Source organism: Lissotriton helveticus, chromosome 7, assembly GCF_964261635.1.
Source record: "Lissotriton helveticus chromosome 7, aLisHel1.1, whole genome shotgun sequence".
NCBI lineage: Eukaryota > Metazoa > Chordata > Amphibia > Caudata > Salamandridae > Lissotriton > Lissotriton helveticus.
Window position 1 is genome coordinate 1944102608 of NC_136068.1, and position 18443 is coordinate 1944121050.

The 18443-nt window shown below is 45.7% G+C and overlaps 1 protein-coding gene and 1 long non-coding RNA gene across 2 annotated transcripts in view; both read right to left on the reverse strand.

The window, feature by feature from the left end:
- The window catches only part of LOC144770951 (uncharacterized), a 197945-nt gene that overhangs the window by 104016 nt on the left and 75486 nt on the right, over positions 1-18443 (reverse strand). The window lies entirely within an intron of this gene.
- LOC144767897 (uncharacterized) lies at positions 5269-18437 on the reverse strand. Its single transcript, XR_013598378.1, has 2 exons — positions 18026-18437; positions 5269-6785 (listed from the first exon to the last, which is right to left on the reverse strand). It is a non-coding gene; the product is annotated as an uncharacterized LOC144767897 (long non-coding RNA).

Consider the following 18443-nt stretch of genomic DNA (forward strand, 5'->3'; position numbering starts at 1 on the left):
GAGAGAGAGGGGTGGATGAGCAGAGAGAGGGGTGGAGGAGCAGAGAGAGAGGGGTGGAGGAGCAGAGAGAGAGGGGTGGAGGAGCAGAGAGAGAGGGGTGGAGGAACAGAGAGAGAGAGAGGGGTGGAGGAGTAGAGAGAGGGGTGGAGGAGCAGAGAGAGAGGGGTGGAGAAGAGAGAGAGGGGTGGAGAAGAGAGAGAGGGGTGGAGGAGCAGAGAGAGGGGTGGAGGAGCAGAGAGAGAGGGGTGGAGGAGCAGAGAGAGGGGTGGAGGAGCAGAGAGAGAGAGGGGTGGAGGAGCAGAGAGAGAGGGGTGGAGGAGCAGAGAGAGAGGGGTGGAGGAGCAGAGAGAGAGGGGTGGAGAAGCAGAGAGAGAGGGGTGGAGGAGTAGAGAGAGAGGGGTGGAGGAGCAGAGAGAGGGGTGGAGGAGCAGAGAGAGAGGGGTTGAGGAGCAGAGAGAGGGGTGGAGGAGCAGAGAGAGAGGGGTGGAGAAGCAGAGAGAGAGGGGTGGAGGAGTAGAGAGAGAGGGGTGGAGGAGCAGAGAGAGGGGTGGAGGAGCAGAGAGAGAGGGGTGGAGGAGCAGAGAGAGAGGGGTGGAGGAGCAGAGAGAGCAGGGTGGAGAAGCAGAGAGAGAGGGGTGGAGGAGTAGAGAGAGAGTGGTGGAGGAGCAGAGAGAGGGGTGGAGGAGCAGAGAGAGGGGTGGAGGAGCAGAGAGAGAGGGGTGGAGGAGCAGAGAGAGAGGGGTGGAGGAGCAGAGAGAGAGGGTTGGAGGAGCAGAGAGAGAGGGTGGAGGAGCAGAGAGAGGGGTGGAGGAGCAGAGAGAGAGAGGGGTGGAGGAGCAGAGAGAGAGGGGTGGAGGAGCAGAGAGAGGGGTGGAGGAGCAGAGAGAGAGGGGTGGAGGAGCAGAGAGAGAGGGTTGGAGGAGCAGAGAGAGAGGGGTGGAGGAGCAGAGAGAGGGGTGGAGGAGCAGAGAGAGAGAGGGGTGGAGGAGTAGAGAGAGAGGGGTGGAGGAGCAGAGAGAGAGAGGGGTGGAGGAGCAGAGAGAGAGGGGTGGAGGAGCAGAGAGAGGGGTGGAGGAGCAGAGAGAGAGGGGTGAAGGAGCAGAGAGAGAGGGGTGGAGGAGCAGAGAGAGAGGGGTGGAGGAGCAGAGAGAGGGGTGGAGGAGCAGAGAGAGAGGGGTGGAGGAGCAGAGAGAGAGGGGTGGAGGAGCAGAGAGAGGGGGTGGAGGAGCAGAGAGAGGGGTGGAGGAGCAGAGAGAGGGGGTGGAGGAGCAGAGAGAGGGGGTGGAGGAGCAGAGAGAGAGGGGTGGAGAAGCAGAGAGAGAGGGGTGGAAGAGCAGAGAGAAAGGGGTAGAGGAGCAGAGAGAGAGGGGTGGAGGAGCAGAGAGGGAGGGGTGGAGGAGCAGAGAGAGAGGGGTGGAGGAGTAGATAGAGAGGGGTGGAGGAGCAGAGAGAGAGAGGGTGGAGGAGCAGAGAGAGGGTGGAGGAGCAGAGAGAGGGGTGGAGGAGCAGAGAGAGAGGGGTGGAGGAGCAGAGAGAGAGAGGGGTGGGGGAGTAGAGAGAGAGGGGTGGAGGAGCAGAGAGAGGGGTGGAGGAGCAGAGAGAGGGGCGGAGGAGCAGAGAGAGAGGGGTGGAGGAGCAGAGAGAGAGGGTTGGAAACCTCAAAATGTAACCAAAATCACACATTTCCTTGCATTTCTGTGCCATATTCTTCCAGAATCAGATTCTGAGTAAAAGTACCTGGTGAGAGCCACTCAAGTCACTCCATCCTGGATTCCTCTAGATGTCTAGTTGTCAAAAAAGTACAGGTTTGCTAGGGTTCCCTATATGCACGCTGAGCCAAGGCCCAAAATCCACAGCTAGGCGCATTGCAAAAAAAAGGGGTCAGTTTTCGGTAAACAATTGTGATGTGACCATGTTGCGTTTTGGGCCGTTTCCTGTTGCGGTAATTAGGCCTACCCACACAAGTGAGGTGCTATTTTTATCAGAAGACTTGGGGGAATGCTGGGTGGAAGGAAATGTATGGCTCCCCATAGAATCCAGAACTTTCCTTCACAGAAATGTGAGGAAAAAGTGTTTTTTAGTCAAAGATTGAGGTTTGCAAAGGATTCTGGGTACCACAACCAAGTAAGAGCCACGCAAGTCACCCAATCCTGAATTCCTCTAGGTGTCTAGTTTTCACAAATGTCCAGGCTTGCTGGGTTTCCCAAGATGCCGAGAGAGCTAAGGCCCAAAATCCACAGCTATGCACATTACACAAAAAAGGGGTAGTTTTCAATGGAAAAATGTGATGTGTATATGTTGTGTCTTGTCCCGTTTCCTGTCAAGGCCATTAGGCCTGCCCACACAAGTGAAGTGCCATTTTGATTGGGAGACTTGGAGGAACACAGAATAGTAGAGCAAGTGACATTGTCCTTGTTGTCCTAAAGATTTCCTAAAGACCCTAAGGTCCGATTTCCTTTTGTGCCAGACGAATAAACACCCCCCCTCCTCACCGTACCCTCCTCCAGTGTGAAGTTATTTTTTGGGCTATTTGGGAAAGTTAGGCCTCCATAACGTTTGGTCCATAGAAGCTATTCACGCCAAATTTGTGTCCTTTTTTTCAGTATCCTGTGGATTCTAAAAGTACAAAAATTCTAAAAATAACAAAGACTTCGGACAGGATTTAAAACTACAACTTGCAGGATATTGTTGGTCCCTGAATTGATTTAGGCAACTACTAGCCTCAAATTGAAGAGGTCATCTTGAGTGATTCTACCCCCCGTTTGGGCTGTCTACAGCACCCCAGCCTTGAAGAAGACCCGCTATGACATCAATGAATTAGGCTGTTTTCAGGGTTGAAACGTCGGCTCAGCTACAATAAGTCTATTGGTTTAGAATAATGAGCAGGCTTGCTTTATACTGGAGACATTGATTTATTTTGTTCTGACCGTATTCCTCATTTGTATATCTAGTTTGATCTTTTTGTAAATATTTTATGCTTGCACCTGTATATAATGCGTTCACATCACCACAGTCACTGAGCACCCACTTCACTGTAATATATGTCACTTTTTGTCTTGACAGCCTTAAAAGTTAAAATAAACATTCTGATTGCAATTTTCAGTAAAAAGTGAAACTGACATTCGATGAAGTGGATTTCTTTGCAGATTTTTGGGGTTTAGGTTTGTGTTCCGCTGTTATCAAAGTTGAAGAATACTTTTGCGATTGTTTGTGCCCTAGTGAAGAAATCATTTGTTTACCCACCAGAACCGCTATAATTTGCAGCTATGTTTTGAGTTTGCCTTTCCACAGGACAAGCCCATCAATCTAGCTGTAACCTAGGTAGGTAGGTTTAGTTACTTATGACTGAAGCTTTAGATTAGGTGCGCCGGCTCTGGATTTCAGTCTTTGCCATATACTTTCTGAACCTCGGTCTAACTGATTGCATATCAGAAGCTGCTGTTACACAGATTAACTTCCTGCATCATTAGTCACACACATTAGGGATCCTTAGACGAAGGTGAAGTTTCTAGCAATGTGAAGGGCAATCATCACCATGACAATGCCTTGCAATTACCATTAGACCTTGCATTTAGATGACTTAGTAGCTACCTCAGAACCATCTACACCTTAGGTTTTCCATCCTCGTCTGGGCCCTGTGGTGGGTGATCTGGTTCATGAAGACCAATGCAGGTTTATCCTGGGCCGCAACACAGGTATGAACCTGAGATGGCTTATGCGGAATGAGGGAGAGGGAAAGAGTGAGGAGATGGTCCTGGTATGATGATATAGAAAAGGCATCTGACACTGTAGACTGGGCTAGCTCATAGAAGTGTTAAAGGGCTGAGGCCCAAAATGTCATGATTCGATTCAATTGCTTTACACGAGGCGAAAGGCACAGATTAGGTTGGGCCCTCTCTGATCTGAGGGCTGGGAGTTAGGAAGAGGCACAGGTCAGGGTTCCCCATTGTCGCCCTTGTAGTCCGCTTTGGCACTAGAGCTCCTAACGATCATGGCACGGTGGTGCATACATGTGGGGAGGTCACACACCTGGTGTTGCTATATGGGGATGATTTACTGTTTTAGCTTAGGGGCCTGCAGGAATCCCTGGGTGGGCTGCTGGATGACTGGTCTGCATTTAAATCAGAGGAAGTCATTGTTGTTTCCTCTCGTGGCACTGGCTGGGACCCAGGTCGAACGTCTCCCTGATCTGGGCCTTCACTGGGAGCGGGATAGATTCTGTTAAATGGCTGCTCACGCGAGAAAGGCCCAAATGCAATACAACATGGGCAGAGTCGTGGACTCTCTGAAATCATCTGCTGCTTGTTGGAACACCCGACGATCTCACTTGTAGACAGGATTGCATTTCCAAAGATGAAGATGAAGCTCTACACTATTCAACAATCCCTTTGTCCTCTCCCTGGAGCTTATAAAGCTGGATGCCCTACTCACATTCTTGGTATGGGCTGGCGTGTGCTGTAGAGTAGCTAGGACTACACTGATGAGGAACTATGAGGATGAAGGGTTGGAGGCACAACAACTGGAATTCTATCACCGAGCTGCAGTGTTGCAGCATGCAGCACAATGTATGGCAGAGTGAGACAATTGAGAGAAAAGCCTCTTCCTGCTCCCGTTGTAGCTTTGATGGAGTGGATTTCCTGCTTCTGGCATGGGGCTGCATATTGGTGCATGGTTGCTGGGTCCAGGTAGTGGACAGAATTACACATACCCAGCACTGCAGGGAACCCTTACGCCTCAGTTTTACCGGCAGAGTAATATAGCAAGACACAAAGGAAAAAAGATGTCCTACAAATACCTGCAACTGCTTTAGTATTGGCTAGACAGCACACTGATATTACATGGATGGGGCAGGAGGCGTCCCTGCTGGCCCACTGTGAAAGAGACGTTACCGACTGGTTTATAGCAGAAGAGATTGAGATGAAGAGTAGTAGAACAGATGAGAAGCTACCAGAAGATATAGAGGTGTGGGTGGGGTTGCTTGATAGTTTCCTGGCTCCTGTGAGTGTACCAAACAAAAAAATAGAGTCACAGATAGGTAACACTGTATCTGTTTGCCCCTGAATTAAACAAAAACTAAAGAGAGGACCCCTAGACAATCCAATCAGGGACAGGGGAAAGATACGCTACAGAAATAGAAAGTCCCTATGCACTCAGAGTATAGAATCTCAAACTAACAGTCAAAGGTAACCATGCCATACTATTTATAAAACCACTGTGAAATCACACCAGATCAAAGAAACAACTTATTTACTTGTTAATACCAAGGTATATTTTTTGCATTTTATTAAGTACAATACATGTTAAACATTGATTGTTAAACATTAAAAACAAGTTAAAATCAGGACATGAGAAGCATGAAAAAAAATAATTAAAAACATTACATAATTCAGGTTACATTAGTCATACAGAATAATAAGTCAGATCGCAGTATTCATACAGAGTAGTTGATCACCAAATCACAATATTCATACAGAGAAGTTTGTCGACGTACGTTTCGGTATATTAACAATTCTTACACCTTCTTCAGGACAGTTTCTCAATGAGTGAATATTTTTGGAAATTTGCTTGTATTAGACTGGGAGGGCAGGTGTGATGATATGCCCTTCGTTGGATGTGTGCTAGAATCAGCTACTCACATCTAATAATTCTGGTCATACTCAGATTATAGTTATGGTTGCTTTGTTCATCAAGGGGAGCCACCGTTCTTAATTAGTAGATTCTGAATAAAATCAATTAAAAATCAAACAGAGTCCTACACCGTCGTAGCCTTGATTATGATGCTACCTATTTTCAACGGCATTTGGTACTTCTTAATTGTACACTAGGAGTGTGATTAATAATGGCCAATCGTAGTACGAGTTGACGGCCTCCCTGCTCCCACTGGCGCGAAAAACGACATAACGAAAACGAATTAACACACAACTTAATTCACTCATTAACTGTACCTTCAAATGTGTCCAATGTCATGTGGTGTTTTGATACAATTGCCTATGAGTCTTCAACGTACTGTGCTTTTCCTTCTTTGATGTGACGGGACTGGCTCGATATGCCACCATGTAGATATTTGTTCGCTGACTAGCCTGTGCTGCTAAGTTTATTTAAGTGTTTAAATAAAAAAAGTTTTAAAAAAAATAAAACAACTTGCTCTCCATACAGAGCTATTCCAACTGCTTGGGTGGGGTTTCCAGAGATGAAGGTGAGTGTATCCTTGATTACTCTAAATGTTTATCTAGAGTTTTCAAACTAGCCAGTTTGATTTGTTGAAGGTCTCCTGACCCAACTTCCATGGAGTTCGGAAGTTGCCACCAGTGAACAGACGCTTCCTTCTCTGGTAGAAGGAACTGGTGTAGACTGAGTTTCAAGGGGCTTTACTAGCACTGAGTAGTGCCACGTGAAAGGGTGCCAATCTATGAATTTATTTGTAAAGTGCCACGTGGCCATACAATTATGATGCGTAAAGGATGGTGGCCTGCTCACGAGACAGAAAACAAAGAGAATAGCTAGCACAGAGTAGTAAAATTGGATGGCCATAAATCCTCATACTCAGCCGGTGCAAGCATGGTTCCATGCCCAGATATGTTAGGCACTGCTTCTTGCAAGCAGTAGGTTTGTGAATGATAACTGGTGCTCACCCCTCCGGACGATGTTTAAGAGCGAGAGCACAGAAGACCCTTAGCTTTCCTCATTCGGAGTCATGTTCTACTGTGATATGCTTCAAGAATTGCCACACTTATACTTGATTTTATTGTATTTTTAGGTCGAGCATTCGAGACCTATTGTAGTTTCTTATTGTGGTAAATAAATAAATAATACCCTATTTTTGACTAGACTTTATAGCATAACAGATAGCTCAATAAAATAAGAGTCAAGATTCGAGGTAGTAGGAGTTTCTGCAGGTTTTATTACAGCATAAGGACAGGATCAGGACGACCTGCATAGGATGACCCAGCAGCTGCTGGGGCTTGATCTGGGATGAGCGCGCTCACATTCAATAACAAAACATTGATTTATATACATAGCGCAAATACATAGCATTACATTGCAGTAGGCGTAGCAGTGGGTGGAGCAGAAGGCGTGACGCGTAGCAGTCGCGAGAGATAACAGTAAAAAGAGGTGTAACTGGGAGTATACATAGACATGTGATGCAAACGTAACAGAATATGTCATGAATGGGCGGAAACTTTGGAGGGGGCTACCTAAGGAGCCGGGACCTCTAACCTAATGGTGCGCGAAAACTAGCAATGACGTGTTACTAGGAGAAGCTGGGGGCTATGAATTCTGTGCTAGGAGCAGAGACTAGAGTCTGAAGGGTCGGGGCGACATGTACCTAAACCCTATCTGGTATCTGATGTTTAGGGAACATGTTGATATAAACTAGAAGTCATGAGGGGAAAAGCTAACTTGATTCTAAGACTGGACCATGCATTATTCTACATGTAGTGCGTGATGAAGAATACTAAATGACCATTAAATACAGTATTTCTCTAACGTGGAGCCGAGAAGGCTAGACAATGACGGAAATTATTGATGCAGTTCAGTAGCTTAGGAATGCAGAAGGAGGACTGAACTGATAACTGGAACTATAACATACTTTTTGGCAGACTCAGAGGCAGAGCCAAGCTGCACCGGGCACTGCGAGGCAGGAAGTAAGTGAAGGGTCGAGGATACAGGTGGGGGCTGTATCGCTCCTTAGCGAGGCTTTCAGGAGACAGGAGCTGAATCTGTGGTCTGGGCCCTTTTGAGGCCTAGAAACGGGGATTTTATAATGGAATAACGTGCACACTGGGAAACGTGGCAACATTACTTTACATAGGCCTGATATTCGTAGTATTCACGAAGACTGGAAAATAGCATACTAGAGGTGGACACAACTGGAATTGCGTCATTAATCAGGCATGGGGAATAACATATGCATATTGGTCATGCACACATAACATATGATGGATGAGGCGTAGGGACACAGAACATGGCAAAATTTACTTTTCCACATTCCCTCCTTGTCACTACGTTTCCATCAGGAAACATCAATTTTCATGATACCATCTATCATTTCATACAGTACCATTTGCTCATCTCGAATTGTCTTGGAACGGGATTTAGAACGGGGCTTGGGACTAGGAATACAAGAGGTAGCACACATGCTGCAAATCGCAGGGCCACATTGTATACAGAGGCAGCAGCTAAATATGATCGCTACTGCAATACCTAGAAAGGACAGGACTTTCCATCCCCATGCGGAAATTACATTCCAGAACCAACCGGACCATGTCCAGGTGCCTGAATCTTGGTGCAACAGATGGGCAATCTTATGGAGTCTGGTTATAGCTGAATAAACAGACGGCGCGTTATTTGGAATGAAAATGCAGCAACTGGATCCGATGACTCTACAGGCCCCGCCCCTATCGGCCAGTATGACGTCAAGGACGAGACGATTCTGCAAAACGACAAATCTCATAGCAGATTGTTCTTCGGTTAGGTTACCTAGAGCGGAGGCAGTCTCATCTACTACAGCTTCAAGGGTTCTTGTTAACCTACGGATTAGCTTACTGTTTACAACTGTGCCTAAATAAGGGAACACACCTTTATCAATATCAATGAATTGTTCTGCAGCAGTTTCAGTATAATCGACAATCGGGAGATTTCTCTTGTGTCTGGTATGTACTAGGAAGGAATTCCTATGATAGTCAGGTGGGGCTAGGAAAACAGGTGGCAGTAGGAAGGCAATGTAACAGGTTCCCTCCCAATCGAGGGGCAGACGGACATATGCAGTTTGACCACAAATAAAATAAGAATGACGTGAAGCTTTGAAAATAGATTTCCCACTGTCACTATATTGGATAACAGTAGTACATTCACTATGACCTATGCGTACAGAACCATAACTACGGACACATAATTCGCCTTTGACAGGTAGTACTGAAATAGCAGGTAAGTCTGGAGTAGTATCAGACTGAACATTCAGGACCATGAAATTCGACGAATAATTACCTAAATTATATACTTCATTTTCTAGATCTAAACCTGTTCTGTGGGGGAGACCTTGCTTGTCTGGAAAACATGTACTGTTAAGAAAAGACATATCTGTTGAGGATGACGTTAACGTGGACCATGCTCCACACGAACCATTGTGTGAGAATGGATAAGGAAAGAGTGGCAGAACTCCCTTCGGTGTCTGGAAAGGGGGGAGTCGACCACACACCCAACAATTAGTGGCATTGCTGGTCTGGTGTGAATAATGTAACATACGGATAAATGTGTTGTTGCGCATAGCGAGGCGGTAAGAATATTCGTGAGGAGGCAGATCACTAAACGTGTGCTCTACTGTAGCATTAGTAGACATATTTACATGAGGAACTGGAAAACACAGGAAAAGTGCGTAACTAGTGCAGGAAATCATTATGCTGAGAAATAATAGGAAACTCAGAAAAACGATACATTGAAGTGAACTTCGACTGACTCTCTCACTATGGGGGTCTATTTTATACATGTCAGAAACAGTCTAACCGTTTCACCTAGGGGAGGACTTATACAATCAAACTGACTGACTTATTTTACTAGACCTTAATTTGAGCTTATACTCCTGTTGCGGAGTTTTCTCTAACAAGGGAGGGGTTGTAATAATGTCTTGTGCGGGACAGTCCTTTAAAACAATGTTCTGGCAATCCTTCGAATCCTGGGAAATGTTTTTAGATATGTTTTTGGAGGCTGATTTCAATCCTTTGAAAAGTTTTACATGAGAAAGGTGGACCCACCCCTTCCTGCCTTCCAACTTGACGGCAGTACGGGTGGTCAAGAGGACCTGACGTGGCTCCTTCCAACGTGGTTCCAGCGGACTTGATCTGTCGAAATTTCTGATCATCACAAGGGAGCCTGGAACGATCTCGTGCGGTGCCACCTCGGTATTGTCTGGAAATGCGGCGGCAACCTGTGAACGACATGAGTTGAGGGCAGACATCAAGGAAGCTAGGTAATCTGTCAGCATATTACATGAAACATCGGTAATACTTCGGGGTCTAGGAGTACCCCACATGTTAGGGGGGCGGCCGAATACGACCTCATACGGGGACAGACCTGATCTGGAATGTGCGACCATGCGCATATAAAACAAAGCGACTGGCAGAGCTACTAGCCAGTCCACACCCTTGTCTTTACATATTTTAGCAATTCGAATTTTCAGAGTCTGATTATGTCTCTCAACGAGACCGGCTGCTTCAGGATGGCGTACACAATGAAACTTCCACTGGTACCCTAACAACAGGGAAACGTGCTTCATCAACTCTGAGGAGAATGGCTGACCGTTATCAGAATATACGACTCTAGGGAGTCCGTATCTAGGGAAAAATTCACGAACCAACTGCTTGGCAGTGGTCGCGGCTGTGTAATCTGGGACTGGATATGCTTCTGTCCACCTGGACAAAGCGCATACAACTACAAGGACATACTTGAAACCTCGACATCGCTCCATCTGAATGTAATCCATCTGGAGGACCTCAAAAGGGTGGTCAGGGGGCTGGAAACCACCTTGTTCCACCGGGACACTTTTACCTGGGTTAAACTGACAACATATCATACAGGTACGGACTTTCTGCTTGGCTGCAGCTCGTAAATGCTTATTGAACCAAATGTACTGGATACTGTCTAACATAGCTTTTTCTCCTAAATGGGCTGGACTATGTGCGGTATTGATAATGATTTGAACCATAGAATCGGGGAGAAACCATGTGGCTCTACCCTTCGTTAACCATCCTTGATCTGTCTGGACCCCTCCTTGTTCAGACCATTTCTTGATTTCATCGGGAGTAGCATGTAACTGTATATCTATGACATCTTGAGTAGGGTCTTTAACTGTCATGCATTTAATCGGATCTGGAGTATGTGTCAGATTAACTGGAATGTCTGGAGTCTGTGCTGTAAGCTTGGCTGTGCGGTCTGCTAGATCATTACCTTGGGAAATAATGTCAGTGACTTTCGTATGTGCTTTACATTTCATGATAGCAATAGATGTCGGTAAATGTATGGCATCTAACAGGGCTTGAATAAGGAGACCATGCTGAATCTTGGTTCCATGAGAAGTCATGAAACCTCTCTCCTGCCAGAGCACTCCGAAGTCGTGTACAACTCCGAATGCGTAACGTGAATCTGTGTAAACATTAACTTTCAGGTTCTTGGCATGTATACAGGCTTGTGTCAGAGCGACTAGCTCTGCTGCTTGAGCGGACAGGGTATCAATACGGTGTGTTTCAATAACTTCAGTGTCAGTAGTCACCGCATACGCGGCGACTAGTTCTCCTGTACTAGTTCTCATACATGAACCATCCACATAAAGTGTCAGGTCGGGATCTGGTAACGGAATGTCTGTCAGGTCTTGTCTTGGCTTTGTCGTAATGTTAACTACTTCCACACAATCATGTGGGTCTGGATTTGGATTAACTGATGGTAACAGTGTAGCAGGATTCAGAACGTTGCAGCGTCTAATTTCTATGTGTGGCTGGAACAGTGTCAATTCATAACCTGTCAAACGTGCGATTGTCAAGTGCTGAGTTTGTGTTCGGTTTAAAAGAACTTCTACTGAATGTGGGACTTGTACTGTCAAGGAATGTCCTAAAACTATGGAATCACTTTGTCTGATAGCTAGTGCTGTGGCTGCAACTGACTTGAGGCACGCAGGCAACGCCTGGGCGACTGGATCTAATGTGCTCGAAAAATAAGCACAGGGCTTGTATTGACCTGCTTGATCTTGTGTGAGAACAGATAATGCTGTACCTTCCCGTTCAGTAACGAAAAGTGTAAAAGGCTTACTGTAGTTCGGTGTAGCTAGAACTGGAGCTTGACATAGGGCTTTCTTTAACTCGTTAAAACTAAGTGTATGGTCAGATGTCCAAGGGAGGACAGTCGATACGGCTGCCTCCTGTGTCGTTAACTGTATCAGTGGCTTGGCTAGAAATGCATACTGGGGAATCCATTGTCTACAATAAGAAGTAAGGCCGATAAAGGCACGTACCTCCTTCTGGGTTCTGGGCTGGGGAAGACTCGCTATTAACTGGATACGGTCGGGTGTCAACTGCCTACCCCTCTTGGACAGCAAGTGTCCTAAGTATACCACTTGCTGGACACAGAATTGAAGCTTCGAAGGTGACACCTTGTGCCCCATCTCGGCTAGAAAATACAGAACTGTAAGTGATGCTCGCTCGCAAACACGTTCAGAACGGGCTGTGATCAATAGATCATCGACATACTGGAGCAGGGCAGTGTCAGTTGGCATGTGAATATTGTCTAGTTGTCTCTTGAGTGCTTGACTGTAAATACTAGGGCTTTCTGTGAAACCTTGAGGAGCGCGTGTAAACATATAGCTCCTTCCATTTAAACAGAATCCGAAAAGAAACTGGCTGTCTGGATGAATTGGAACACTAAAAAATGCATTCTTGAGGTCTATGACAGTGAAAAACATGGCTTCGGAATCAATAGCAGTTAACAGGGAAGAAATATCTGGGACAACTGGGTACTGAGGAATAATACATTTGTTAAGCTCTCGTAAATCAATCACTAATCGATATACTGGGGGTGCATTTGGATCAGAACGTTTCATGACTGGAATGATCGGAGAATTGCATACATTGGAGTCAGTTTCTACAACTACTCCTTGAGCCATGAGCTCGTCAATAATTTTGGATAAGGCTGCTACAGCCTCGGGTGGCAATCTGTACTGTCTGATTCGTGGTAACACTACACCTGGTTTGAGAGTCACACGATGGGGTGTGATTTGCATGTAACCTACATCAGTTGGACCTTGCGCCCATAAATGCTGCGGAACTTTAGACAATCTTGAATCAAAATCTCGTAACACATAGTGACCCTTAAAGTCACGTAGGAACAGACGTATTCCCTCTGGGGAACAGCAAATAACTGCACCTAATTCTTTCAGTGTCTTAATACCTAATAGGTTTTCTGGACATGACTTAGTAAGTAACAGATCAGTAGTGCGGGACAATGGACCTACTTCTAGAGTAACTGGCTTAGATATTTCATTAACTATTGGTTTTCCTGAAAATCCAAGGGAAACATTTCTTGAGCCTGAGAGCGGAGCCCCTGGAACTTCGGCGTGACTAATTGTGGTCCTACTTGCCCCTGTATCGATCAAAAACTTTCTGTCTTTCCCTAATACTTGACTGTGAACATAGGGACCTTCTTGATCTACAGGTATCTCGATGAGAGGCAAGCCTACCTCCCTCTCTAGGCTGTTTCATGAATATGACTGATACTCTGGATACTCGGACTGTGCATACTGGTACATCTGTGATGTCACATGCGGTGTTGCAGCAATAGGCTGCGGTGCGGAAACTGTCTGTTGTGCATTCTGTAACTGAGGAATCTGTGAAACTTGTTCTTGTCTCGGCGGACGTGGTCTTTCTTTAGTCTTACCAGTAGCTATGTTGTGTTTCAGAACTGCACACTCGTTTATAAAATGACCTGGCTGTTTACAATAATTGCAGTTCCCTTTAACGGGAGCTGCAGGATGACTGACTTGATTCGGACCCCTCTTCTGACTGTCTTGGGGAACAGATTGTGCTACTAGCACTTTCATTTTCGTGTCTTTCATACGTTTTCTCTCGTGTTCTTGCTCTTCCCTGATTCTATTCTGGTGATACTGGAGCATCTGGAGCATCTGGGACGGAGTATTGGCTTGCCAGGTGCTTTCGACTTTCAAAACTCGATTTTTAATTTGTGGACTTGAATTCTCGACTAATTTAGTAACGAAAAGATGAGGGTATGACTCACTACTTGTCTTGAGACCACTATTAATACTGAAACATTTCTCAAATCTAGAATAAAAATCACTAATATCCTCATCTTGTTTCTGTTTACAGGCTGAGATTGCATCCCAGTCTTCTTTCCTAGTTGTCAATAATCTGGGTAAAACTTGAATCAATAATTCTGGTAAATCTTTACATTTATCTCCAAGACCGGTACCTGGTACTCGTGCCTTGTCTTCAGCTTCTAGAGCTGCCCAATCGATCTTTTTCTCTCCCACCTCCCATTCTTTTTCCTTTAACTTTTCATACACCCCTGCGGGTAACAGGACCTTTAACATTTTAATGATATCTGGGTAAGTGTATTCTCCCATACGGAGCATGTCTTTTAATTCTCTATGGAACCCTGCTGGATCTTTGTCATGACAGGGAATTAATTTCTTCATTTCAAGAAGTTCCATCTTTGAAATCGGAGTGTATACAAACACTCGTTGCATTACGCCACCCGCCCCTTGGACTGGGTGGACTTCTCGTAACGGATTCTGTCTGTCTATGTAGAATGATTTACTTTCTGGGGGTGAGACATGAACAAAATGCGGGTTCAAAAAACGTTCTATACTTGTGACGCTGTTCTAGAATGACACTAACTAAATCGGTACCTAGACCTCTCCATCTATACTGGAGTAACTCGTTCAGGATATCGTGCAACGGACCTGGATCAGAATGTTGACCCTCATACAGAGTGATGAGGTGCTGGATCATATACATACCCACCAGTCGTTGCTCGGCTGGGGGCAATTTCAGAAACATTTGTGCCACTATTTCGTCTGGAAAAGTGGTAGAATCAGTAATCCATCGGACTGCTGATCGGGCTAGTTCTTGTTCATGCATAGTACTTAGTTCACTGTAACCGACTCGTGATTTCAGAATGTGATCGGTAGCTTGAAATACTTGTTCTAGGGAACCTTGTTCTGGTGCTAGATGTTGAAAAATAGACTTGGGTTCTAGACGTAAATGGCGATCTGGAAATCTGGATTTTCCTACATACGCTATTCTGGCGGGATTCTCGTCTTCCTCTTCAGGGTCAGAGATACTTTCTTTCTCGCTTACTTGTGCTGCTTTACGCTGGTCGTGTAACCTTATTATTTCTTTACGAATTTTCTTGTACATACTCTCCATGGCACTGACGGTCTTGTGCTTACCCTCGGCTATATTATCACTCCACCTTGTCAGGATTCTCATTTCGACCGGATCTTTGGACGGGTAATCTTGTTCTCTTATTAAACAATTGATCAGGAACTTTAATATCATGAGCTGAATCTCGGCTTTCCTTTGAGACATAATCTCGCCAATACTTTCTGGATCATCCCCTGTACGGATGAAACGATATATTCTGTCTAGATCTTCTTTCATATTCGGCAAGGTGACTAGATACTCGGTCACCCTCCTTACACGTAAGGAATATAAAACCATAGTATATTCGCCTGGAACTGGATCATAGACACATTCGTTAAGGGCTTGCCTGATTTCTGTGACAGACTTATTACTTTTAGGAGTACGCTGTGATGCTTGAGCATGTAATTCGAGTGCTGATAAACGTTTGTGTGGCGGCGGGGTTTGAGGAAGACCTCCCCCTGCGGCCCCTAGACTAGAATCGTCGACTGACATTCTTCGTCCTGGCGGGGTCGGTAATTGTACTTGTATGGCGGACTGGGCCGGGGGAGCTGTTAAGGGCACCCCGGTGTCTAGAGGAGCATGAATTACCTGGTTTATAGGGACTGGCGGAGCGCGGACAGGATTTGCATATTCGGGGACTGTGTCGTCCAAATAGGACGAAATAAAAATATCAGCTGCGGTCGGTTTGTGACGTAGCTTGGTCGGAATTAATGGTGGCGGGAAATTACTGGGTGCCTCTGGGGTCGCTTTCGGCAGGCCTTCGGCAAGGAGAGGATACATACCCTTAATAAGGGCATGCCTCTGTCTGTCTGACTGTTCGGCTTTGACTTGTTCACCTATCTCGATTAATTCTCTTTCTTGAGCTCGTTCTTGGGATTCTCTACTTAACTCTGACTTTCTGACTTCCTTTTCCGTTCTTTTATGAGCTTCCTTGCGCCATAACTCGATGGCATCTTTCTGTGACTGTCTGGCTTTCTTTTTCCATAATGCTTCTTCTACTCTCATGATACATTCAGTATCCCATGTACCCGATACGGGCCATCTATACTTTTCTTCTAACTGTTTGGTATACTCTACCCATAAACCTAGGTACATTATGGCGCTTATGCCATGTTTCTGATACATAAAATGACCTGGACTGTCCCTAGGCGGGACAGGAACTGCTTCCTCTAACAGACCCTTTCTAGTTTTTAACTGACGTAACTTGGAAAAAAGCGGCATTCTAAACTTGAATCGGAACACAATACAATACACGAAAAACAATAACAATTGGGAAAACAATTCAGGCATACCACGACATTGGAAATACATTAAACAATATCATAACATAACAGTTCGAACAGAATACTACCTGAAAATACTGAAAACAGAAACAGAACAGAATTCTCGAGAACGGAACAGACTAGAGTTACTGGATGCACTGCTGTAACAGTACGGAACATACCGGTCCCATAAAGGAACGCATCAAGACCCGTATCCACCTAGGTGAACACTTCGTTTGTGGGCTTGGGTACCACCAACCCACGGACCAGGAGTCAATTTAGATTGGTCCTGTCTAGATACTACCCCAGCAATGGTACTCACCGGGCAGCACGGAACGGAAGGCCTCGAACGGGACTGGACGACGGACGACGAACTTCGGACTTCAGTTACGGGTGGACCTCCGGATACCTCGGACCTTGGACTCTCGGCTTGGGCTCTGGTCGGGACTCGCCGCGTTCCTCCACCGTCTCGTTCGGATGCTGGACCGCCTCCTCCGTCTCCTCCGTGGGCCTGAGGGATACTTGAGCAGAAATATCTGCCACTGCGCAGAAGAGTTCCGTCACGACTGCAGAGGGTCAGGGGGTCGGCGTGGCTTCACCGACGCGTGGGGAAAGGGCAAGTCCCTATTCGGGCGCCATTATGTGGTAAATAAATAAATAATACCCTATTTTTGACTAGACTTTATAGCATAACAGATAGCTCAATAAAATAAGAGTCAAGATTCGAGGTAGTAGGAGTTTCTGCAGGTTTTATTACAGCATAAGGACAGGATCAGGACGACCTGCATAGGATGACCCAGCAGCTGCTGGGGCTTGATCTGGGATGAGCGCGCTCACATTCAATAACAAAACATTGATTTATATACATAGCGCAAATACATAGCATTACATTGCAGTAGGCGTAGCAGTGGGTGGAGCAGAAGGCGTGACGCGTAGCAGTCGCGAGAGATAACAGTAAAAAGAGGTGTAACTGGGAGTATACATAGACATGTGATGCAAACGTAACAGAATATGTCATGAATGGGCGGAAACTTTGGAGGGGGCTACCTAAGGAGCCGGGACCTCTAACCTAATGGTGCGCGAAAACTAGCAATGACGTGTTACTAGGAGAAGCTGGGGGCTATGAATTCTGTGCTAGGAGCAGAGACTAGAGTCTGAAGGGTCGGGGCGACATGTACCTAAACCCTATCTGGTATCTGATGTTTAGGGAACATGTTGATATAAACTAGAAGTCATGAGGGGAAAAGCTAACTTGATTCTAAGACTGGACCATGCATTATTCTACATGTAGTGCGTGATGAAGAATACTAAATGACCATTAAATACAGTATTTCTCTAACGTGGAGCCGAGAAGGCTAGACAATGACGGAAATTATTGATGCAGTTCAGTAGCTTAGGAATGCAGAAGGAGGACTGAACTGATAACTGGAACTATAACATACTTTTTGGCAGACTCAGAGGCAGAGCCAAGCTGCACCGGGCACTGCGAGGCAGGAAGTAAGTGAAGGGTCGAGGATACAGGTGGGGGCTGTATCGCTCCTTAGCGAGGCTTTCAGGAGACAGGAGCTGAATCTGTGGTCTGGGCCCTTTTGAGGCCTAGAAACGGGGATTTTATAATGGAATAACGTGCACACTGGGAAACGTGGCAACATTACTTTACATAGGCCTGATATTCGTAGTATTCACGAAGACTGGAAAATAGCATACTAGAGGTGGACACAACTGGAATTGCGTCATTAATCAGGCATGGGGAATAACATATGCATATTGGTCATGCACACATAACATATGATGGATGAGGCGTAGGGACACAGAACATGGCAAAATTTACTTTTCCACATTATATTGGGCTAAAGCCATCCCCCACCTTTTGATTTGTTTGTGTCAGTGTCCTTCAAAAATTCTTGCTTGCCAGTGGTCAGTCCTGTCTCTTTGTCCCTCCTTTCTCTCTTCCGTTCCTCCCAGGCAGCAGGGACTAAGTACTGTCTCATCACACTACAGTTCTTTGTTTGTTCTCTGCGGGACTACTTTTTTTCTTGGTTTTCTGCTCTGTTTCTGTTTGCCTGTGTGTAATTTCAGCACCATATCCGATTACATTTAAATATCGGTTTCCTCCCTCCCACCTCCTCCAAATTACACAGTTGTATTGGGGTATGTCGTTTGCCATGCCTCCTTCTTCGATGCATATATTTTTTAGGCTTTTAGCAATTTTTGATGTCGACCGTAATTTGGTTTTTTTTTAGTAGGATTCGGTCTG